The following is a 25,530-nucleotide window of genomic DNA, read 5'->3' on the forward strand; positions in this document are numbered from 1 at the left end:
TTCAGTGGGTCTGTGCCAAGGGTAGAATAGGTCTTTGCAAAAATTAATTTCTTAATTTTTTTTTTATTCTCCCCATTGGACTACCATGACCCTCCATGTTTTTGATCCATTTATTTCCCAAATGGCTGGCTAAAGTCACACTGCCGGCTGGAGTATGGTTTGGGCTGAGACAGTTTGGTCTGACTGCAGCTGTAACTCATTAGGACCTATGTGGTGTGGAATGCCACACCTCCAGCAACCGACACGCATCTTGTATTCAAGAGCACTTTCTGAAAAATACATTTAAAAAGATAAAACAAATGTAAATATTGTGTGAGCAAAACAGCTATTAAAACTGTACAAATAGCAATGTTATTAGTAAGAAATTTTCTTTACAGTAATAATAGTCAGCGCATTCATAGCCTTTTCCTTAAATACTGTAATGTATTATAATGCAGACAGACCCCAAATTTTATTTTTTGCAAACTTTCCCAAACACATTTTCATATCTTGAAAACTGTACAGCCTAGACATATATTGTTAGAACATTTTTGTTAACCAGACAAAAGCTTTCACATGATGGAGATGGCTGTGCAAGTTAGATGGTCATGAACCGCATGGATTTTTGCCAAGAGAGAGAAGTTCTATGTGGCCTAGAATGGGCCTGGTAGAGAATTTTTGTACTTGGAGTAGTAGGAATGGAAGTATTGGGATTTGTAGTTCACAGTTGTGAGAAATAATTGCTCTGGGCATAGACATTCAACACATTTGCCTTGGAAAGCAAGATGAGTTAATAAAATGGCAGGGTTTGGTCAGACAAAATATGAAGCTTGTTTATAATGTTATATGGGCAGTAATTCGGGTAGCGTGGGGACCACAGCTAACCTAACCAGGAGGTGTCTAAAATCACTAGGTATTTGACTCTGTTTTTGGTAAAGAGTATGCATTTTTCAAATCAAAATCACAGACAGTTTTGTTTACATATAATTTAAATAAAAATGATAGGTCTACTTCTAAGCATTTAAAACGAGTAACATTCTAAGTGGAGATACAACAGGGGAGCGACAAGGGCAAATTATACCAAATTTGTCATGCTCCATACGTCTCAATCTCTAAGCACATGAAATCTGGAAAAAGCCTAAAATAATCAGTAGGGAGAGGAGACAAATGCTCCAAATCAGGGAAACTTTTAAATGCTGCTCTTATAAACTTAGAAAGTCAATAAAATAATAGAGGGTTGTTAGCATTTATTTTCTGAAATATATGAAGTCTTAAATGTATACCATTATTTACTGACTTCAATCCTCAATGATTTGTAAGAAATCCACAAACTTTATGAGTAGCAAACCAACAATATGAGGTGAAAATCTGGACAATATACAGGATCATGGAGAACCCAGAGCCTATTCTGGCAAGCAATAAGTCAAAAATTGACACACACACACACACACACACACACACACACACACACACACACACACACACACACACACACACACACACACACACACCTATGGGAAGTTGAGGGAAACCAGAAAGCCTAAAACACTTTATGGACTCAAGAGAGAACATGCATACTCTAAACAGAAACCCTAGCTGGGAAATGAATCAAAGAACCAAACACCATTAGTCGGTAATGCTAACTAAGGCACTACTGTTCAGTCTCTTCAAATCACATACACTGTTCAGATGTTTTAGCTACTGTGTGAAACACCTGGTCCTGAGGAACAAGGAGCAGTTTAGTTTACACCTAAAATTTACAGTTTAACAATAGTGAAAAACATCAGGTGATAAAGGTAGGGTTAATTAATTCCACATAATAATGTGCATTATAACAAAGCACTTGAAGACACACAATGTGACCTAGGTAATTCCAAGCAAAGGATGAACAAATTCAAAGTATTGTTTGTAGTTAAACACTGTATCAGTCAAAAGGCATAGCAAAGCCTTTACTGGTAAACAGTAAAATTCTTCATAGAATATTCCAGAGACTGTCATTTGAAGGACAGAAAATTCTAAGTACAGTAAACTCTCAGTTAACTGGAACTCAAGCAATCAGAAAAAAAAAATGAAGAAATACAGTACAATTTTCATGTGTTGCACTTTCTGTCCCCCACCCCCCTGTAGAAACATACTTTACATTTTTAGAGGTTTAAAGTTTTAAAAAGGAAGATAAGTATAAATTCCCTCACTCCCCAACCTAAGAACAAGTCAAGCCAAACAAATACTATAGGGTACAATATTAGTCAGGTTTGTTTTTAATAGTAACTGTCAAGCAACCAGAAACTATATTTATCTAGTATCTACCAATCCCCATGGGTGCCAGTTAACAGAGAGTTTACTGTAGTTGTTTTGATGTTGTCTCTTAAACTATTTTTACAGTACCAAGCCTAGAACTTCCTGAAAATTCAATGTCAAAAATGAGTTTCACAATGTTTCAAAACCTTTATCAAATAAAAGATCATGGCATTTTACATCAATTAGACAAAAAAACAAAGAGGACCATGTCTCACTGTTTTTGAGGTACTTTACAGAGATTTGAATTTTTTTTGTCATTATAGTTTTAAGGGAATTCCATAGAAATGGAACTACAGAACTAATGCAAAGACTCACAGATGTCCAGTAGTGACCAGACATTCCAGTCTATAAATGACAATGCAGGAACAACAAACACACAATATCCAAGGTTCTGATGTAACAGAAATAACAGGCATGCAGAAGTGGGATAATGTTTTATGTAAAGTAACTTCAGTTTGTATTGATTTTTACATTTAATGATGTCTTCAGCATACCAACCACGAAGCATCATCACAACCCCAAGGACGTTTAGTGTCAACTCTAGGACTACTGCTGCTTCTGTACAGTTCATCCCTCAGGACCAAGGGGTGTATTACAAACTTACACATTCTCTATCTGCGAAACTAATAAAGCCATCACATTGATGGCCATGGACTGAAAAGTAAATACTGAATAACTGTCATTCTACACTTAGAAGACATTTATGTAAAGCCATGCACACTATTTTATAGCAACATCTGCAGGATTATTTTGTAAGTTATGGAAAGTGAACGGCATTTGTTGGTAGAGTATTTTAAGGTGGCTGCCACTGACTGACCGGATGGATTTACCTTTAATTTATATCACCACATTTTTACTTTGGAAGAGTTCTGACCTTCTCTGGCTAGGTGGCTGAAGTTTGCAGAAGCCATCCTCTTTGTTATACAATCAAGGTGTGACATCCCCCATCTGGGACAGTAATCAAGGAACCTGAATCCTCGCCACTGACACTGGAAAGAGATGTTTATTTGGAATAAAAATATTGATACATGCAGTATATCCAGACGCAGCTCTCTGCATCAAGCACAGTTTCCCTTAAGGGCACACAGGGAACACACTCAGTGCATGGTCTGGATTTCTCTCTCTCTCTCTCTCTCTGTCTCCAGGGCCCCAGTAAGACTCCCCCCTTCGGCAGAGCTGCAGAGTTGAGTCCTCAGCCTGGTGTCCAAGCCAAGTCCTCCAGCACCATCTCTGTGAAACCAGTGCTTTGTGTCCCTGCTCCAAGTACCTGGCACACACACTCTACAATTTGATTTTTACACACACACACACACACACACACACACACACACACACACACACACACACGTACACTGGAAAGGCTGGCACAGATTTATTAGCTATGCCCCCTTCTGCCCAGACTATAAGGTTATACGGTAGTTATACTGCAACCAGGCACTCCAAAGCCAGCTACTGTAAGGCTCTTACAAGCTTACATTATACTGAGCAAAATTAATATTAATACAAATGATAGTGTTTGACCAGTGCAGTAAGGCTTTCAGGACTGGCCACAGAGTCACCAAATAGATATAAGTACTTTCAAAGATTAAAATATTCTCTAATGGGACAGGTCAGAATGAAAGATTTAAATATATTTAATAATAAATAACAAAAGAACATGAAAATACAGAATATCTATTTACAATAAACACCAGAGTTTCAATCACAGGAAATATTAAAATAACAAAGATGAATTGATTCACACAGATCCAGAAAAACAGTACTTAACTAATCTCACTATATTTTCCTGATTGATCTCAAGAATTACTATTCCCTGGTCACTTACCAAAGCAAGGCAAGATGAAGTGGGTGAGAGAGCCTTCTATGTCATGTTCCAAAAACAGCCTGCTCTGAAAATTCAGTCTCATCTAATATTAAAACATCATTTTTGCCCTGGATTACAGAATGACATCACATACATCTTGTCATCTGATTTCTGGTTCCCACACTAACCCATTTGCCTAGAAGCTGCCAGGATTTAGCACATATGTATATATAATACACACACACAGAGCTTTGCTAAGATCTGTTGCAGGTTCTGGAAGTCATAAGACAATAAAACACTTCTAATCTTCCTTCAGGAGCCAATAAACCATTCTCTGGCACAGACATTTCATCTCTGGCTGCAATCAGGATTGTAAGCTACAATATTTATGGCCTAAATTAAGTAATTTAATTTCATACAATTTTTCAAAGTTAGCTGGAGCTGAGCTTAACCTGCTCTCTTCCAGTATCCTCTGTTACAATATTAATTTCAATAGTAATAATAATAGTCTGACATAGATGTGTATTTCTTTTTCTTTCCAGCAGGACACTCTGTTGATAGATTTTTAACACAAGCAACTTTATAAATATATTTTCAATACAAGCATTTGTGCAAATCAGTTTGATATACAAACAACATATAATTCTTTACAAAACTCCAGCTAGATGTGCTGGCATATGTTACACATCCACTGCCCTACTTCTCCTGATGTAGCTGGCAATACCTCGCACAAGGAATGGGGGAGGATTCACCATTCAAATCACGAATAAAACCCCATATGGATGAAATTGCATTCTTAATCACAATCACTCTTCTCTGGAATGTCGCCTCTGCTATATTAGGGAAGGGGATAATCCTGGCAATTTCTCATTTAAGTTATCTATTTCTGCAGGAACAGGAACCTATGTCAACAGCTAGGATGCAGAATTAAGCATTTTTACTGCTACATGCTGACTTATACTAGTAAAAGTATCAATGATAATTATAAGAACACAGGGAAGGAACAGAAAAAGCATGATGCAGCAGACAACAGAAATGAAGCATGACAAATCAGAGCAGTCTCTATAGGAATGAGCCTAAAGTACTAAAACTCCTATTACAATAAAAAGCAGATAACAAAATATATAAACAATATGACCAATATCTGCATATATAGTCCCTAACATTTGTTAATTCATCATTCAGTCATGATATTTTATGCCATCACCATTCTATCTGCAATATTACTCGCCAGACTTTAAACCTTTTAATAACTCGTGCATTTCATTTTTAAAAATGCGATGACAATAATTGGCATGCACTCACAAAGCTCACAGGTCTAAATTTCTATAGCACAACTGTAGCTCCAGTAGAACATGTAACAGAAAATAACCTGCCTGAGTATATGTGCATAACAGGATCAAGGTAATAGAAAGCACTGTACTATATCTGTAGTTTCAAAATGAAGAACATTATGTCACAAGGGACTAACTAAAGGGTTTCCACTTTTTTTACTCAAATAATTTTTTATTTTGATTTAAAACATAATAATGATTGCTTACAATTAATAAATATTCAACTATATACAATATTTACATTTAGCCTGACAGATTAAGATAACAACAGATCTATGCAAAAACAATGATGTTGCTAGATTATATTTAAATTATCAGGAAGAGTCTGATTCCAATTGCAAGGTGTCAATCAATGTCAAAACTTTTCTCCATGGGCTACTGACTAATGGCTTGGGATGGATTCTCAGTTCTTTAGTTTTGATCTCCATTAAAACAGACTTCTTCAGCAGACATAAAAATTCCTCCTGGTGGGTGCTGTGCTGGATTTCCATGTTCTGGTTATACATTTTCTAGCTATTGCTAGTATAGTCCATATTAAATACAAATCGAATTTCTTTAAGTGAGCATTATTGATTACATTCAGGAAAATTAGAGATTTTGTCAAAATAAATTTATCTGTATAAAGTGCTTGTAAAAAAGTATTAATCTCATTCCAATATGTTCTAATACTAACACAGTCATAAAAAACATGGGACCAGTCTGCTTTTGCTGATTCTTGGCATCTCCAGCATACATTATTACTTGAGGTGTTTATCTTTGAAATTTTCTCAGGTGTTAAGAAGGATCTATGTAGATATTTCTGTTGAAATATTCTCCAATATTGTGAATGAGAAGTTAATTTAACTGAGAGTAAGGTATTTGTGTTATCTTCTATTGATAGGGGAGTCTGTATACCTTTAGTTAAATATTGCCAATAGGATACTTTATCAACTGTCCTATAAGCAATTAATATATTACATTACATAAACTTGTTTTTTGCAATGGTGTTGTTATAGATAATTTCAAAAAAACAAGATTTAAATTTAGGGGTATTTTTAAATGATGAATTGTTTACTATTCTATATAGATCCTTAGAAAATGCTAAAACACTCTGCAACTTTAGCCAATCATTAGGTGTTAATCCATAGGCTGAGATTAAATGTTGTGTTTCCAAGACTTGTTTTTTTATACAATGAAACCAGCATATTACGTTCTTATTTCCCCATGAAGTAAAAATCTTTCTATGTACTTTATTAGGGAAATTTCTTGTAACACTGAATGGAGTTAAAAATGCAAACCAAAGTTTTAGATCTATAGTCATATTGACAAATTTCATAAAGGCATCAAAAATATGGTTTATTATGTTTAATTTGGCTAGTTTTGCTATACTATATTGTAGATTTATACTCAAACAGTACCACATTCTATTATCTTTATCTGTAACTATAAGATTTTTTGATAAAGCATTTTCATTCCTTAATAGTATGGAATGTAACCATTTCCAATTTGAAAAATATTTAGAATTTACCCAAATGATCACAATTTTATGTGTAGAAGCCCTTATGTATGTTTCAATGTCTGGAAATTTTAATCCCCCCCCCCCCCCACACACACACACTTGTTCCCAATGTCTAATATGATGAGAATATGCCACTCTATTTTTCTTTGGATACCATAAGAACTTTAAGAATATTGATGAAATTTCTTTAAGATTTTTTTTATTGGTAATAATATAAGAGCCTGGGCTATATATATTACTTTAGGGAGTAAGACAATTTTTCTCAACTGCAGTCTGTCTTCAAATGTTATAAACATATTGTTCCATTTATTTACCAATGTTTTAATTGATTCAAAAATGTTTGTATAACTGGTATTTAGAATCTCTACCATATTATTATAGAATACAATCCCCAAATAGTCCAAGTTTGGAACTTGCTTACCAATAATATAATGTACATATACTTGTACCTTCTGTTTTTTATTTAACAACAAGAACTTTGATTTTGATTTATTAAAGTAGAGACCTGAGATTTTTTGAAAGTTTCCTATTAGTAAATCTACTTCATCCAATACTTCTTTAGAGTTAAGTAAAGTGTGAAGCACATCCTCAGCAAACAGCATTATTTTGGAACTATATTGATCATATACATCTTTCCCTCTTTTTTGAGTTGCTACATATTAGGATTGCAAGAATTTCTATAGCGAATGCAAACAAGATAGGTGACATGGGACATCCTTGTCTAGTGCCTCTAGTGATCTATATGGCTTCAGAGGTAAAAAGGCCTATTTTAACAAATGCTAAGTTATTCTCATAAACTTTCTTTATAAATGTGATAAAAGAGAGAGGAAAATCAAATATATTCAAAACTGTAAATAGATAATCCCAGTTTAAAGAATCAAAGGCCTTTTCTATAGCTAAACCAATATCAATGCTTCTTGACTTTCTCTATTTAAATAATCAATTAATGTTAATATCCTTTTGATATTGTCCTGTGTTTGTCTATTATATATAAAACCCATTTGATCTGTATTAATTATATTGGACAGTGGGGGCTTTCATTCTATTAACTATAATTGACAAAGATTCTATAATCATTATTAAGCAAATATATTGGTCTATAAGAATTGCCATATTTAGGGTCTTTATTTTCTTTTAAGATAGGGGTAATTAAAGAATATCTCCATGAAGGGGGAATTATTGCTAATGATTGGGCTTTAAGAAAGGTTTTATGTAGGAGACAAGTTATAGAATTGGGAAATAACTTATACATTTCTATAATGAAACCATCTATCCCTGGTGCCTTGTTAGATTTACTTTTGTTAATCCTGTCTAAATTTCTTTCTGTGTTATTGTATTTTGCAACTTTAGCCTTAACTCTTCAGAGAATTTTTTTAATGTTGGGGGTTATATTATCTAGGTTGCAATATTCAATTATATTAATTTCACTTTTATGGTGTTCGGCATAATGATATTTAAAAGCATCTAAAATGTCACCTATGTCTGAGACAATCTTCCATCTTCCTTCATGTAATATGCTACCAATATTATTAGTTTTTGATTGCATTTTAACTTTCATAAATGGATTAAGAAGATGTTTTGGAGAAGTAGCATAATAGTTTATTTTTAATCTTTATATGGCTAAGTTAGTTTTATGGGATAATTTTTCATTATATTTTTTTTATTGCCTTCTTCTATTTTCTTTTTGTTTTCCAACTCACATACGTTCTTATTGGATTTAAGTAATACAAGTTGATTTTGTAATTCCTGTAATTCTGATTCCTATTCTTTAATTTTATTTTTGTACTAGCTGATGGTTTTACCATATATATATATATATATATATATATATATATATATATATATATATATATATATATATATACATATATATATATATATATATATATATATATATATATATATAAAAGCTTTTAATGAATCCCATACAATAAGTATATTTGTTTCTGGTCTGTAATAAATCTCTAGAAAAAAATGAAGTTCAGAAGTTAATTAAGGTTTAAATTCTTTGATTTTTGTAATGTATAGAAGAATCCTTGAAATAATAACTAACAATTTTAACTGGGTGTGAATTTCCAATACCAGGAACTTATGGTCTGAAAATGGACATGGCTGTATCGAAACATTTAAAATTTTAGTATATAAATCTCAACAGACATATATTTTATCAGTTCTGGTTTGGGTTCCATGTCTATAGTCTCGATGCAAGAAAAGTAAGGAATTAGATCCTATAGCATCATAAACATGTCTTAGTTTAAATGTCTCTATCCATTTTTTTTAATAGTTTAGCTGTGGATGATAGTCAAGGGGCTTTCTTATTTGTGGTTTCTGTGACATCTGTAATACAATTCAGGTCACCTCCTACTATTATATTGCCTTTAGAGGTAGTTGTAATGAGGTCTAAATGCTTCTTAGCTAATCCTTCCCCCATACCAGGGAACCAATATAAATTTACTAAAGTCCATATTCTGTTGTTGAATTTTAATATAACTATAGCTACAAGTCTATCCCTATCCACATATTTATAGATAACTTCTGTATTCCATGAGGTATTTTTCTATAGTATTGTTACCCTTTAGTCTTTGATTTATAAGAGGATTGAGCTAGTAATCTGTAATTATTAGGATCCCACTTAAAAATGCTGTTTATTTTAAAATGGGTTTTTAAAAAAAGACTACTTGAGCTTTATTTAGTTTTAGGTATCTCAATAAGTTAGATCTTTTGTTTGGGTTGTTTAAGCCATTAGTATTTAAAGACACCAAAGTCAGTTCCATGTCAGGATTTTTTTAGTTAAAAAACAACTATGTATTAATAAAATCCTAGATACGTAAAACTCCTCCTGTATAGGTAACTCTGTGTTAATTAAATAGTTCCTAATTATCTTAATCAGCATTGTTTTTTTTCATGAGGTTTAATAATAAATACTTTTGTCAGGTATTTTAAAACTTCAGAAAAAAAAAGAATAAAAGCCTGTTAACAAAACTTACATATGCATAAATCTTAACCCACACTAACCATGGAATGAAGAACATTCAATGGCGGCTGGTGACTTCAAATCAAAGGGGGGCTGCAGGAGACAGCTGAATGAGTGGGGTCAATGGGAAGAGGTGCAGCCAACTAGAAAGGGGAGGAGCTATGCTCAAAACCACAAAAACTGTAACTTTAATTAAAAACGCAGCCCTGGGTGCCAAACCGTCATTACCAGAGTCCAATCAAGACAAAATGAAGTGTAGAAGAAAAAAATATTTCAATGCATTGGCTACATGACAGCTTACTTAATATTTAGATGGAAACAAAGAGGTTGTGAGGCATGAAAAAATAAATTACTTTTTAAATACATTACTGGAATGCCAGTCAAAATCAAGTATAAGAAAAACAAGCAGAACTCAACTCAAACCACTTCTCCTTGCACTGCAGTTTTAATTATAATTTATATTCAGCTTTATTAAAGTACCAAGTAACATGCTGAGAGTAGCAATCTCTGTGATACCCCCACTTGTAAAAATGTTTCTTATCCAAAAATGACCTGCTGCCTGACAACAACTATCTACTTGTTTCATGGGGAAAACATGATCAATGTAAAAAATGAAAAGCAAACAAGAAACAACCTCAAGATACATTGCTTAAAGGATTACTGCACAGTAATGGACCACACATGATAGATTGGAATTCTGTTTAGTTTACAGTTAAAGACTGCAAAGATGACTGCAAGTCTCCAACAAATGTAATGAGCTTCTTAAAATAATGTAATCCTGTCCTTTATTACAAATACTGTCATATGCATTTCAATACCCATGGCTTACACGTTATCTAGTTATGTAAGTATTCTCTGCATGGCAACAACAGAAAGGCTTTCAATGTTGGTAATTCTTTAACAGTATGCTTATTATTGCATCTTACAATCTCAGGCAAACTTACCTGATGGTCATTAAAGCATTGCTACTTAAACACAGAGCAACAGGCACTTTCTGAATAATAATAAGCATAAATCAACAGTATTAAAATATGACAGAAACCAGAACATTCTGCAAAATCAAGGACAGATGAAAAGCTACTGTAGTACTTGTGTCTATCTTGGACAGGGGATACTCTGCATATTTACACTGCATAACTGCTGCTTGCCTTGCTTGGATGCATCCAGGGTCACTACATGGGGGAGTGGGGTGCAACAAGTATGTCACAATTTGAAATGTCTATGGCTGACTATGATGGCCCTGACATATTTGTCATACTTCTCAACCTCAGAGTAAGACATCTGGACAAAGCCATATATAGAAGTGGGACAAAGGCCTACAAATAAGGACATTTTTTAAATATTGCTCATAAACTTGGAAATATAATAGAATAGTAGGTCTTGCATTAGTATGAATTTTCTGAAGGGTATGAAATCTGAAACTCAAATGTCTGTCATTATTTTCTAACTTCAGTCTTTAATGATTTGCCACTAATTTGCCAAAAAAAAAACACAATTTTATGAAAAATGGACCAAAAATGTGATGCAAAAATATAAAATAGCCACACAATGCAGCTGGGAACCTATCATAGAATGGAAACTTTTTTAATATTAGTACTGTTAACTTCAGCAGCTGACAAACTAAAATAATCTACATGCATATCTGAAATAAAAGTAATCTATAACTCTGATTATTACAGTTATTTATTAATTGTAAACCCTCCGCATTTTCTTCCAAAATTGCCATTTTGTGGAGGGAATATTAGGGGAAGAGCAACATTGTGAGCCAATATCAGGGACAGTTGAGAGGTTTGGATATGCCTAATTCTATAAAGCAATTTATTTGCAAGTGCCTCTCAACCTGTTAATGCATGAAATCTGGACAAGGCCAAATATATTGGGGGAACATATAAACAGTACTAAAAATTGCTCTTGTATAAACTGAGACAGTTGCTAAATTAATAGGTCTTGCTTTAGCATGCATTTTTCTGAAGGCTGTGAAGTCTGAAACTCAGTGTCTATCATTATTTAATGACTTAATTCCTAAATGATTTGCCAGAAAACCACAGCTTTTATGAGGAAAAAAACAAAAATAAGAAGCAAACATCTATTCATTCTGTAAAAATCTGGACAGTTGAGAGGTATAGTTCAGTCGGGGCTGTCTTTGAATTTGCCACCCTTTCCCCTCACAAAATCATGGTCGAATGGAGCCTCCAACCTGCAGCCATTCCAATGAACCATTACTTGGCTATTTCACCCCATTTACCATAAACAATAATGTGCATACTGCTTTACTTCTACGATGATTTGGACTTCATTTGAAAGTTTTATTTTGCATTTTACAGCACAAACACTAAGACATCTGCTAAACAAAGCAATGCAATCTCACAATGAAAACAGACAGCATTAAAACTTATCTGCCCTTGAAACTCACATTCATTGAAACAGCATTGAAATCCACATTCAAAGAAAATGCATTTGGCTAGTGGCAGATAAAGATTAACTTTGGGCAATTTACAAATGATAGGCCCATTTCACACAAAACATACATGTGTTCTGTGATGCACCTTCCTGATTGCATTAAATTATATTCCTTGCATAATACAGTACAGTTGTTAGAGGGTGTTTTAAATTTGTTTTGAACATTTTTCCAGTAAACAATGAAACAAAATGCATGCACCAATAATGACAAAACTGCCCAACTGAGAACATTTCCATCATAAAAGTCTACTCAAACTTCTACAATCCACCAGTATTAGTAAATAGGCACAATCTCTACAGAAGTAAAAGTCATTTAAATAATTCCACATTAAAAATATCTGTTACTAATGAAGCGGTTGCTGCTAGCAAACAACTTTATATTTCATTGTTTCATCTACAGATAAAGTGCCTGTTGCCCTTGAGGAATAAATTGCCTATATTACATTAAAAAAAATGAGAAGCTAATAATATTGCAATAGGGAATGGATGGCAAATAATGGACAGGTTCATAGCTACTAGGTATCTTCGGCAAAGAGGGCATTCTCAAGACGGCAGCATCCACCCCATTTACAACACAGTACAATATCAGCAATGTGTCTACATACTGTGGGAGTATAACACACAGCCTTCTGCATCAAAAGCAAGTACACTACCTGCTGTGCTAACAATGCAAGCAGTCTCAGCATAAGCAGCACTAAACTTCTCTTCCCCTGGAGCTCTCATATCCTTGTAAAATCTACTCGACACTCAGCTGTATCTCTCAACTTTGCAGCACAAGAAATCTGGAAAAAGCCAAAATGTATTGGGGAGGGACAAAAGCCCCAAAACCAGGGACACATTTTAAACATTGCTTGTATAATCTTGGAAAGTTGCTAGAATAAAATGCTGTGTTACCGCCATGCATTTCACTGCCAAGTCTTGAACCAGGACCCTATGCAAAACAGTCAGAGCAATATACCACTATGCCAAATCAGCTGTTCTGTGAAAGAGAGGAAGACTGAAACTTAAATGGGTACCATTTAATGAATTCAGTTCTCCTCATAGCTGTCAACCTCTTAATACAAAACACCTGGACAAAGCCAGTAATGGGTGAATACAGCCCTCAAACAGATTCAGTGAATTCAGTTCTCACCATACCTCTCAACCTTAGCACAAAAAACATGGATGAAGCCAATAATGGGAGAATACAGTCTCAAAAATAGGGACAAATTTCAAATATTCATCTTATAATTAGAAAATTGCTAGAATAAAAGTGTTACTATGTACTTTCTGAAGAATATGAAGTCTGAAATTCAAATGCCTGTCAATTTTATTTATTTAACATTTGTTAACCAAAAAAGTCTGACTTGGAACAAAAGCCAATTTTCAGCAGAGGCACAGGGTGAAATACTGCAGACACATGTCTTTGTAACATGGGAGGACACCACAGCAAACCCACACAAACACAAGGATGACATGCAGACTCAACACAGAAGGCACCCCAGCCAGGAATCAAGTCAGAAAACCTATAGCTGTAAGGCAACAATGCTACCACTGCACCATCAACTATTTAAGAAATTCAAAACTCATAAACTACAGATTTTACAAGGAACAGAACAGAACAAAATATGAGGCAATAATCTGCAAAAGTTTCACAAATGGTGGTGGGTGGGGAATTCAGGCTCTTGTTACCTACACCAAGGTACAGTATTCAAGCCTGAGGTATTCTCTAAACACAACCAGCAGGTATCCTGAGTTCTCTCTAGCCACCAGTATAAACCAGCTGAGGCATTTCACACACACACCGTACCTGAGTCTCTCCCATTTGTACATCGCTTCTTCATCCTGAGTCTCCTGTAATGATAGAATTAATCCACAACTTCTGCAATCATACCTTCAGTAATGATCAAATCAACCCACAGCACAGCAAAGCTTCAGTAATCCTGCATTCATGTAATGATCAAATCAATCCACAGCTTAAACCCACAGCACAGCTTCAGTAATCCTGCATTTGCACCAGAATGCACACTTCCAATTCCTTGGCTCTTTCCTGGGAACATTCCAAGACTGCTGACTAGGGTTACCACCTGTCCCACTTTGCGAGGGACAGTCCCTCTTTGGGCGGTTGTGTCCTGACCAAAAATATTAAAAATGGCAAATGTCCTGAGATTCTAGCCACAAAAATGAGCTGGAATCCGCACCCGATACAAGACCTTTAATTCAAAAAACTTTTTTAACTTTAGCAACACGCTTTCGGAGGATACAATGACCCTCCTTCCTCAGAAGACAAAAACATTGAGACAGGATTACAAGCACTTAAATACATCCTCTATAAAATCATTGCCAATGTGTTAATTAATAAATACGCCTTTACATGCCTATTAATTAGGCTAAATACACAAAACTAGACGAACCAAGACAGAAAGCAGAGAAATGGAAACAGCGTTGTCACAGATACCATGTTGACTTTAAAATTTAAAATTTAAAATACTGTGCATACAATAATTGTCACCTTAGTCATAACTTATTGCTATATTAAAACATTAGAACACATACCATTACATTCCAGATATTCATGTTGAAAATTCTTACTACTTTAAATTGTAAATATCCTTAATAAATAAATAAAACCATGTGTCAATAGTTGTCTTTGTACAACCTTCTTATACTAACAGATCTGTATTAAATACCAGTTACTGTGAAAAAAAAAAATATATATATATATATACATATATATATATATATATATATATATATATATATATGTGTGTGTAATCTATAGATAGAACTACAAGTAAAAAAAATCACAGTGTAAAACCTATAAACTAAAGTGCAATACCCTACACTCAAACAATATCATACACCCCACTCAGTAACCTTAAACAGAAAATTGTCTACTCAATCCAAAGACTAAAAAGGGGTTTATCGCTTAAGGGCTAAATATTTAAGTAAACACCCAATCGACACATGGTCATTAAGCCCTGGATGAATGTAGGAAGCTGTACGGATTTGCCAGCATAATTCTTCTATCTCCAATTGTGTTTGCCACGGGCCACCTCTATCATCTGGCCTAATGTGTTTCAAGACCGTAAATTTAAAATGGTGGTTTTGATATAACATGTTGTGCTTAGCTAAAGCGTTTGACTCATCCTGTCTAGTGATGGCATATTGATGCTCGTATATGCGTTTCTTGAGCTTCCGCTCAGTTTTGCCTATATAATATGCAGCACATACTTGACACATTGCAGCATATACCACCCCGCTAGTATGACAGTTGGCTTTAACTTTAATGCTGCAAAGGAAATCCCCTAACTGAACCTGTGGATCAGTACAAATAAACCTACATTGGTTGCAGCTACCACATTTGTTGATACCATTACTAATACGGGAACTTTTGGGTGGACATGATTCCAAAAGGGTTTTTAAACTTTTCCCTCTCCTAAAGGTAATTTGGGGTTTTTCACCTAGTCTATTGATAATCCCAATGTCCTCTTTCATAAACGCCCAATTTTTATTTAAAACATACCTGATTTGTGTGTGATTGGTACTAAATGTGCACAAAAATCTTGTTGTCCATTCAATCTTAGGAGACATTTGGGAAATTTCACCCATGTTAGCACTGCTAGGCCCTACCACCTCATCGAAAAAAATCAGGTGTTTGATCATGTTGGCTGGTGGATGCAATGGGTAAAGAACATACGGGAGATGGTACGAGTATAGGCTTGAAATGACCACTCATTCTTTTATGAATGACCTCAGATTTAACCTCTTGTACAAGCTGAAGGGGATAACCTCGCTTAAGGAACATGTCACTAAGCTGTTCACATTCATTCAAAAAATCTACCATTTCAGATACCATCCGTGCAGCCCTAACCATTTGCCCTTTCACCACAGCCTTCTTTTGATGAAAGGGATGGCAGCTCGAGTAATGAAGAAAGGCGTTCGAGTAAGTAGGTTTACGATATATGACACTTGTAAATTTCCTACCTACTATATCTTTGGTTAACAGAATATCCAGATAACTGATACTCGAATCTTGAAAATCATATGTGAACTCTAAAAAAGTAGTAGTTTTAGCCAAAAATTCCAAGAATAGAGGCACATTTTCTGGGGGACCCTTCCAGAGCATAAACATGTCGTCCTGGTAATGAGTATACCAGGCGACATTGGAAGAAAACATTTCTGTTGGAAATATAAACTTTTTCTCCCAATAAGCAAGCACCACATTTGCAAAACTGCCACCACACGGTGACCCCATTGCTACTCCTGATTTCTGCAAGTAGGTTTCCCCATCAAACAAAAGACACAACAATTTCTAAAAGGGTTTCTACTACATACACAACATCGTTATTTATGTGAAGATCGTACATAAAATCCCTTACCCACTCAATGCCAATTGCTTGGGGAATGACAGTGTACAGGTCTTTGATGTCAATGTTTAACAACCGATAATCAACTTTAAAGGGAATGTTGTTTAGATTCTCCAAAAAACTCCATGAATCCTTACATATTTGATCTTGTTGATTTATGCATGGCCTTAGAATACTGTCCACATATTTAGCACAAGCATAGGTGGCAGATCCTCTTCCATCCACTATTGGGCAGAATGGAGGTTCTGAAAGGGATTTATGAATTTTGGGGATTCCAAAAAGAACTGGAATCCTTGGTGCCAACATTATGAGGTACTGGTATAACTCGGTATCGATTATCCTTTCAAGGAACAGATCTTCTAAAGTGCTACGGATCTTACTATGTGCCGTATTAATCTTGTTTTTACTAACTTTTTGGTAGGAGTCAGTGTTAAGGAGTGCCATGATTCCCTCCACATAGAGGAATTGGTCCATTAGGACTAACCCACCCCCCTTATCCGGCTTCATTACTCTGATGTTACAATCGTGCAAGAGTTTAATGAATTCACGTTGGGATTGTGTGATGTTTAAAGTGTGAGGGTGGATAGTGCTTTTACTGCTGTTCAAAGCCCTAAGGTCCAATTCACAAGCCCTTTCAAAAATACGCAAGGTGTCATTAAGGGGTGGATTCAAAACACTAGAAACCCTCAAATGGGGTTCACACGATGTGCAATCCCCCATAAGAAGTTTGAGATTAAGTTTCCTTACATACAGCTTAAGATCCGTAATACACTTAACTAAATCAAAACCAGAATCAGGAACAAAGGATAAACCTTTTGAAAAAAGCTGAAGCATTTCAGAGTCAATAGTGAAGGAAGTGTAATTAAACACTTTAAAGTCACAGGAGTCATTACAAATGATTACAGGGTCAGAGAATCTGCCCATTAAGTCCTGTGTTGTGTTTTCCGATTCCTGAAAAAATATTGATTGTGGTTCTTTTGACCCTGTTGTTGCTGCTTTGATTTTCCCCCTTGTTGTTGGCCTTGCCGAAAATTTTGTTGATTGTTGTGTGGAGTATTAGGCGACTGGGAAGGTGCAAAATTATCTGTAAAATTAAACCCTTCCTCAGTCGACACCCTATTACTGCTGATGTTCTTATTACTTGAGTTTTTCGCATTTCTTTGAGCCGAAAGACCTGGGTCCTCCAAATCATTAATATCCTCTGAAAGAATTGGATCTCCCATCCCGATGGACCCAGAGGCCTGAGGTCTGTCATTTACTACCCCAATTCCATGTGGTTTATTAAACACGGTGGGGGGGCGGGGGTAGGCTGTGTTAGTGGCATATTCCTGCAAGTCTCTTTTAATTTTTTTACATTTGGTGTTGGTCATCTTAGCTAATGATGCTTCAATACTAGAAAATATGCGGGTATAATTGTACTTGTATCTAAAGAAATCCACATCGTTCTTAATATTGTTTTCAAGTGCAACCAAATCACCCTTTAATAACTCGATGTCCTTGCTATAATGAGCAATTAACAAGCCTATGAACTCAAAGGCTTGTTTATCGAATAACTGAAGTAATTCCCTATGGAATTCGGAGCGCTCAATCAGCCCTACAGGAAAACGCCATTGCCTAAGCCCTTTAGGCACCAACCCTTTTGCAAGGCATTCCTGTAAGTAAGAGACTTCAAGCTGTAGTTTCCTACACTTGAACATCTTGTTGTCAAATAAGTTAATCATGTCAGAAATGTTACTTGTTGTTGGTTCATCCCCTTGTAACGCGTTAAAAGTGGTAACATTGAAAAAATCTGTTTTGTTTAAAAATGAGTTAATATTAGGGCAGCCTAAACCCAGAGCCTCTTCATTTAATTGCAAATTGTTAGATGCTGTATCAGTACCTTGAGAGGCTTGTCCTGGTTGAATAGAAGCACCAGGCGAAGTAGCGTGTAATCCAGACACTCGCGTTGAAACCCCGCTGTTTTGAGACAGCTGAACAGTGGAAGCTGTCTGACACGCTTCACTCCCATTGAGCGCTTGCCCTAAAACTGAGCCGGAAGTGTTAGGCTGGTGGATACCATGCTGTCCGCCCATTTGTAAGCCATCCATCCTCTGCGTTAAATTATCCAACCTGCCCATAATTAAATTGAGCAAGTTGGTAAGATTGCCCTGTTTACTGTCGCTGCCAGTAGTTATATGAATTGGAGCCGTTCCTTGGCCAGATGCTGGTGTAAATAATGATCCCTGGGGGGAGGAATCCAAATCGCTCATCACGAAAAACACACAAACTCAGAAAGTATTCAAACTGGAACCAAACCGCAAAAATGAGCTGGAATCCGCACCCGATACAAGACCTTTAATTCAAAAAACTTTTTTAACTTTAGCAACAGCAACTTATAGGCAAAACTGAGCGGAAGCTCAAGAAACACATATACGAGCATCAATATGCCATCACCAGACAGGATGAGTCAAATGCTTTAGCTAAGCACAACATGTTATATCAAAACCACCATTTTAAATTCACGGTCTTGAAACACACTATGCCAGATGATAGGGGTGGCCCGTGGCAAACACAATTGGAGATAGAAGAATTATGCTGGCAAATCCGTACAGCTTCCTACATTCATCCAGGGCTTAATGACCATGTGTCAATTGGGTGTTTACTTAAATATTTAGCCCTTAAGCGATAAACCCCCTTTTTAGTTTTTGTATTGAGTAGACAAATTTCTGTTTAAGGTTATTGAGTGGGGTGTATGATATTTTTTGAGTGTAGGGTATTGCACTTTAGTTTATAGGTTTTACACTGTGACATTTTTACATGTAGCTTCATCTATAGTTTACATTTATATGTACATATATATGTATATATATATATATATATATTTTTTTTTTTTTCACAGTAACTGGTATTTAATACAGATCTGTTAGTATAAGAAGGTTGTATAAAGATAACTATTGATACATGGTTTTATTTATTAATTAAGGATATTTACAATTTAAGTAATAAGAATTTTTAACATGGATATTTGGAATGTAATGGTATGTGTTTTAATGTTTTAATATAGCAATAAGTTATGACTAAGGTGACAATTATTGTATGCACAGTATTTTAAATTTAAAATTAAAAATTTTAAAATCAACATGGTATCTGTGACAACGCTGTTTCCATTTCTTTGCTTTCTGTCTTGGTTCGTCTAGTTTTGTGTATTTAGTCTAATTAATAGGCGTGCAAAGGCGTATTTATTAATTAACACGTTGGCAATGATTTTATAGAGGATGTATTTAAGTGCTTGTAATCCTGTCTTCTGAGGAAGGAGGGTCATTGTATCCTCCGAAAGCATGTTGCTAAAGTTAAAAAAGTTTTTTGAATTAAAGGTCTTGTATCGGGTGCGGATTCCAGCTCATTTTTGCGGTTTGGTTCCAGTTTGAATACTTTCTGAGTTCCTGAGATTCTAGGACATAATTATGTCCCATATTTTATGTAATAGTTGCATAAAATAGTTATTTCTGTATCTAAAATACCTACATGTTACGAGAAACAGGATAAGCAACTAAACTGCTACAAGAATAAGCTTTTATTTAGGCAAAAAAGTAAAGTTCTATCCTTTGTTCTGACCATGGGTTTGTGTCAGCCTGTAAAATCTGATGTGTGTCTCAAAACTGTCCCACTATGGCCATTTGAAAAGTTGGCAACCCTACTGCTGACTCTGAAGTCTGATCCCCTTCCAGTCTATGTGGTTAGCACTGCATAGACTTCTGGGGAATCAGCAGTCTGCTTCCTTCTTCCTGAATCTGGACTGGTAAGGCAGCAGTCCGGATTCACATTGTATGGAGGATTTGTAGGACTGTACCATTGTGTTTCACAGCTGGGGGGGCCTGCAGTCCGATATCATAAGCTGCCACTGAGAACATTCCTAGTCTAACAGATAAAAATAAATCTGTTAGACTAACCTCCCTAACCACGTTCTTACTCTTTTTGAGCCCATAAAACAATAATTATTAAAGGAGAAAAATTTATAAATTGAGTAACTGGTAATGTTTACTTTTCATCCATTCAGACTTTAATTTCTCTTATAAATTAAATTAAGTAAATCAACAACCTACAATTGTCATCAATGCATTACTGACGTGAAGGTGACCATTCAAAAAATACAAGAAACAAACAAGTATTTTATGAATTTAAGTTTCCAGATATAAGAATGTAAGCAAGTATAAACTTAGTTATTAGTTTGCTTTATACATAGTATTCATTCAGGCTATATGCTAAGTAGTCCTGTTACTTGAACTGTGTATAATTAACTAAAATAATGAAACACATGGTCCAAGTTCTTCTAAAGAAGTTTCTAGAGTAATGTACCCTATTTAACAAATCTATACAATATTTATGTTCCCTTTTCTTTTGTTTATTAATTATAATCAAATGCAATTACCCAGAATAAAAGTAAAAAAGAACTAAGTGTTTATACATGAACATGTGTAAACAATATCCAAAAGATAGATGGCATCAAAAGTTGTTAGGACAACTCCATGCATTATACACATGACATTAGTGTATTTCTATCTTTATAAGGACGCTATTTAACTAATTGATTGATTGTTATTAGCAATTTTGTGTTGTGCAGTTTTAACAGATATAGTTATGTGAGCCTTTGGTATTAATACCAGCTCTCATTAGTGTCTGTTAAAGAGTATAACACTATGAGAGAGTTAGGTGGAGTTGTCTGTGATGTTAGTGTGATCATGCTTAAACTAGGGCTCTATTTGTTATATTGTTTCATGAAACTGAAAGTTTAAGCAGCACTGTTTCAGCTTCACAACACATTTTAATAAGGTGACCCCATGGCTTTTCTATTTGCACCTTTGGCAATATATTAGGCATGAACTGTTGTCTGTGATACAGAAAAAAATCTGACAAAACTTTAAACATATTATAACTTATAAACAAATTTCCTGATTTATGCATTAAAGGAAGATACATCACAGATTGTCTAAAAGTCTTTTTATGTACTCCTATGTATTACTTGTTTTCTCTGAGATGCATATAAGTCGGTGCATATCCTGTTATTTTTCATATTTTATGAATCTTCTACTTTTTACTTATTTTATGGACATTTCCAGTAGACATAAATATATCTCTGATCTAAGAGAAAATGCTAATAACTGTTTACTGAGTAGTGTAAAGAAAGTATAAAACTTGCATGTCCTATTATACATAGTGTCATTGCTTGTAAACAAAACACCAGCAGCATCACTAAATACTTTTAAATTGCTTTCACTAAAGGAGAAGGCCTGTGTACCCTAACAACTAATCAGGGAGTCACTACCTTCTATTTGCATTGCTTTTGTAATCCGAGCTCTGTGGCATATGAGTGGAAGACAGACTGACACATATGCTGTCTCAAGCATTGAAAAAAGCTTCACTTTAAGTTTGATGTATATGATTTCCCGCTCAGCTAGTATCAATACACATATTAATTCACTTCAACCCCTTCTCGTGAGAGTCTCCCCATCAATCAACCCCACCAATGAACACTAAACCTGAGAACCACAATCACTGTCCAACAAACCCCGCATCCACCTCTACACAAACAGTCCATCCCTTCACATATCACGAAATGAAACAAACCCAGCCAAATGTTGCAACAGCATAACCTGTTTGTTTATTCAGCACTATATATGAAGGATGCTCACTTCATTAACCTCCAGCTATCATAGGGAATATTAGGAGCATAAATCTTCACAGTTTACAATAGCATCTCTGCCCCAGCCAGTGTCTCAGACCTACACACGGGCATCTGTCTTCCAAGTTCCTTCCCTTCTTACCAACGCCAGCCATACTCTCCAATCTCTTACTTATTAAATCAGATGTAGGAAGGCTTACCTCTCAAATGGGTAATCGCTTTTCAAGCCAAAACTTTAAGCCAAACCCACTACTATTATAACACTCCAGGTAATCAAAGAAGGACAAAAACTTATGTACAGAGATCATCATGCACTTGCCTGCTGCATCTCACACAGAGCAAAGCCCAATCTATCAATCACGGGCAAAAAGCATAAAAAGATAGCTAATTAAACTCCATTTTAATCAGGGACATGCATTGTTTAAACAAGACTCACTGTCAGATGTACTGATCTCTAAAATGTAATCCTACATATTAGTAACTAACAAGCATTTACTATGATTAAGGCATTTACATTTAATTACTGGGAGTTATTGATTGCAAGAGCAGATCTTGCATAGTTTAAAACTGGAGTAGATTATTATTTCTTTTCAATAACTCCATTATTCTTCAATTAAATATTTTAAACTTAGGTATGACTGTATAAGACAACTATTTATCCATAACACTCAAAGCTGTATATACGAGTTGAAAAGAAAAAACAAGACTTATAAACTTGTCACCCTTTTAAATCATGAAGTATAAGACAGTTTACTATTTAACTTTACTATTACTATTATAGTAATTCTATTATATTACATTAATAGGATAGAACCAACATTTTTTCCTTTCTTTTTTCTTTCATTTTGTGTATGTATATATATATATATATATATATATATATATATATATATATATATACACACAAGAACATTTATTTGACATACCTTGTATCAACTATAAGATAAACACATTATGTATACCAGTCAAGTTGCAGTAGTTACTTTGAGAGATTTAGAAGGGACAGCAATTTTTGATTCCGTTTTTTGCTTTTTCTTTTTGACATCAGTCCAGGAAGATTTGTCTGTGAACCTTTTCAATGAAGGAACTGTTCAATCCATATCTTCAGGCATTGATATAACGTTATTGTTTTTTAATGAATGCAGTGGCTTCTTCTAAGTTTTTGAAAGTCCTCATTTCATTTAGGTGTAAGATTTTAATTTTGGCAGGAAAGGCAAGTTGAGTTTTGATGTTGGATTGCTTTAGAAGCTTTATTAGTGGCCATACTTTTTCCTGTGTTCCAGGACCCTGACAGAATAGTCATTGTCAAACCTTATTGGGTTTTGATTATATTTTAAAGGGCTCTTTCTCCAGGCTGTATTTAGGACTAGTTCTTTGTCTAAATAAGATAAAAACATTATAACAATCAATCTAGGGGGAGTGGATGATGATGTTGATGCTGGTCTTCCTAAAGCTCTGTGAGCTCTCTCGATGCCAAATGAGAAACCCTCTTTTAAGTCTAAGACTTCTGGAATCCATTTATTTAAGAAAGTGATGATATCTTCTCATTCAGCTCAGGCAGGGATACCAAATATTCTTATGTTATATCTCTTCTCCCTGTTTTCAAGGTAATCCACTTTGTTTAGAAGCCAAATATTTTGTTTGATAACTAATTCCTTCTGTTTCCTCTTCTTTGAGTCTTCCCTCAAAGTCATTCAGGGTGGTTTCTATGTCAGTTATTTTAGATTGATGTTGCTGAATGAGTTCTTTAAGTGTATCTGTTTGTTTCTGACAATTTTCCTTCCTTAAAGTCATCCATTTTTAATGACAGTTCTTGTATTGCAGTAGTTACCAGTTGTAGTTCTCTTTTCATAGCCAAGTCAGTGTGAGAATTCTTTGAAGTAATCATCTCAACAGTTAAAATCTTCTCCTTTGTAGTTTGACAGGAAAAAAATCATCTAAATCTATCAAAGTTTCTAGTTATATAGTTTATACTTTCATCTATCAATTCTGAATGTGTTTGTTGAAAAAAATATTTCCTGTATTTTGTATTAGTTTTATGGAGCTCTGAAAATCTGTTGCTTTCAGCTAGCCATTCAGGCCCCACCCAAGGTTTTCCACATTTGAGTGCACAACAACATATAACAAGCAGGGGTGATATGTCTCATGAACTGCATACATGACATGTTGAGTTTCAAATTATATGTTGAACTTCAGATTAGCAATGTTTTGTACTTAACCACTAAGATGTTTGCCAACTGAATGGTAAATTGTATCATTTTACAGTGCAATTTTAACCTGCATGACATTTGCACCAAGGTCTGTTTATTAGAATATTTTAATAACTGGAAAAGTAAACTAAGCTTTGTACACCTTTCAGTAAATGTCATCTGCATCGAGAAGTTAGAGTAGTGAATCAAGCAGCTGATCTTTGGCAGGTAGGATATAATCAGAGGAATCAGAAAAACCTAAATAGACAAAGTAAGAACAAGAAAAGTAATTGCAGCCAGACCAATGCCTAAAATTTGAAGCTGTGTCGTGCTAGCACTAAACAATAACTGCCCTGCCTGCCTTTAATAAACAAAAAGTAAACATGGATTCAGAAGATGAGGAAGTGAACCTCATCAAAAAGCAATAAATATGAATTTGGGAGCTGCGACTCTGCAGATGAGCATGATGAAAATAGGCAACATGCACTGAACATTAATTCAGGAGGTGGAAGAAATACTTACATTCACAATTAACCCAGGGAGAAGAAAAAAGACAGAGGTTACATGCATGGGCAACTAAAAATAGCCATTCAAACTGTGAAGGCTGCCAGCTCAGCTAGCGAGAATTTTGTAAATAATTCTATGTCATTGTAAATATTAATATGATCCATAGGCTTGTCTACAAATGTAAGTAAACTGTATGTTATGTGCTGAGCTTCAAAAATGTCACCACAGTGCACCCTGATGGAAAAGAGCAGAATAGACTACATGCCTGTGCAAATGTTTGTGTTGATGGTAAAGGCTGGACTATACAGAGTTAACTTGCAAATTCTAAGAAAATAAGTAAAGAGTTTTACAATGTGCTATAAACTTAGTTTATTTCAGCTAAGAGACAGGATGTCTAGTGCTAGGGGTTGCTTTCTATTGTCTTGAGGCAGAGATAATTACTAGGTTTCAAATGTAAAGTGTTTTTATATTACTCTGTG

The 25,530-nt window shown here is 35.0% G+C and overlaps 1 protein-coding gene across 1 annotated transcript in view; it reads right to left on the minus strand.

Moving 5' to 3' along the window:
- The window catches only part of PPFIBP2 (PPFIA binding protein 2), a gene marked incomplete in the record, with an annotated part of 2,221,164 nt that overhangs the window by 1,797,899 nt on the left and 397,735 nt on the right, over nucleotides 1-25,530 (minus strand).

Source organism: Protopterus annectens, chromosome 17.part0, assembly GCF_019279795.1.
Source record: "Protopterus annectens isolate FY-2018-M chromosome 17.part0, PAN1.0, whole genome shotgun sequence".
NCBI lineage: Eukaryota > Metazoa > Chordata > Ceratodontiformes > Protopteridae > Protopterus > Protopterus annectens.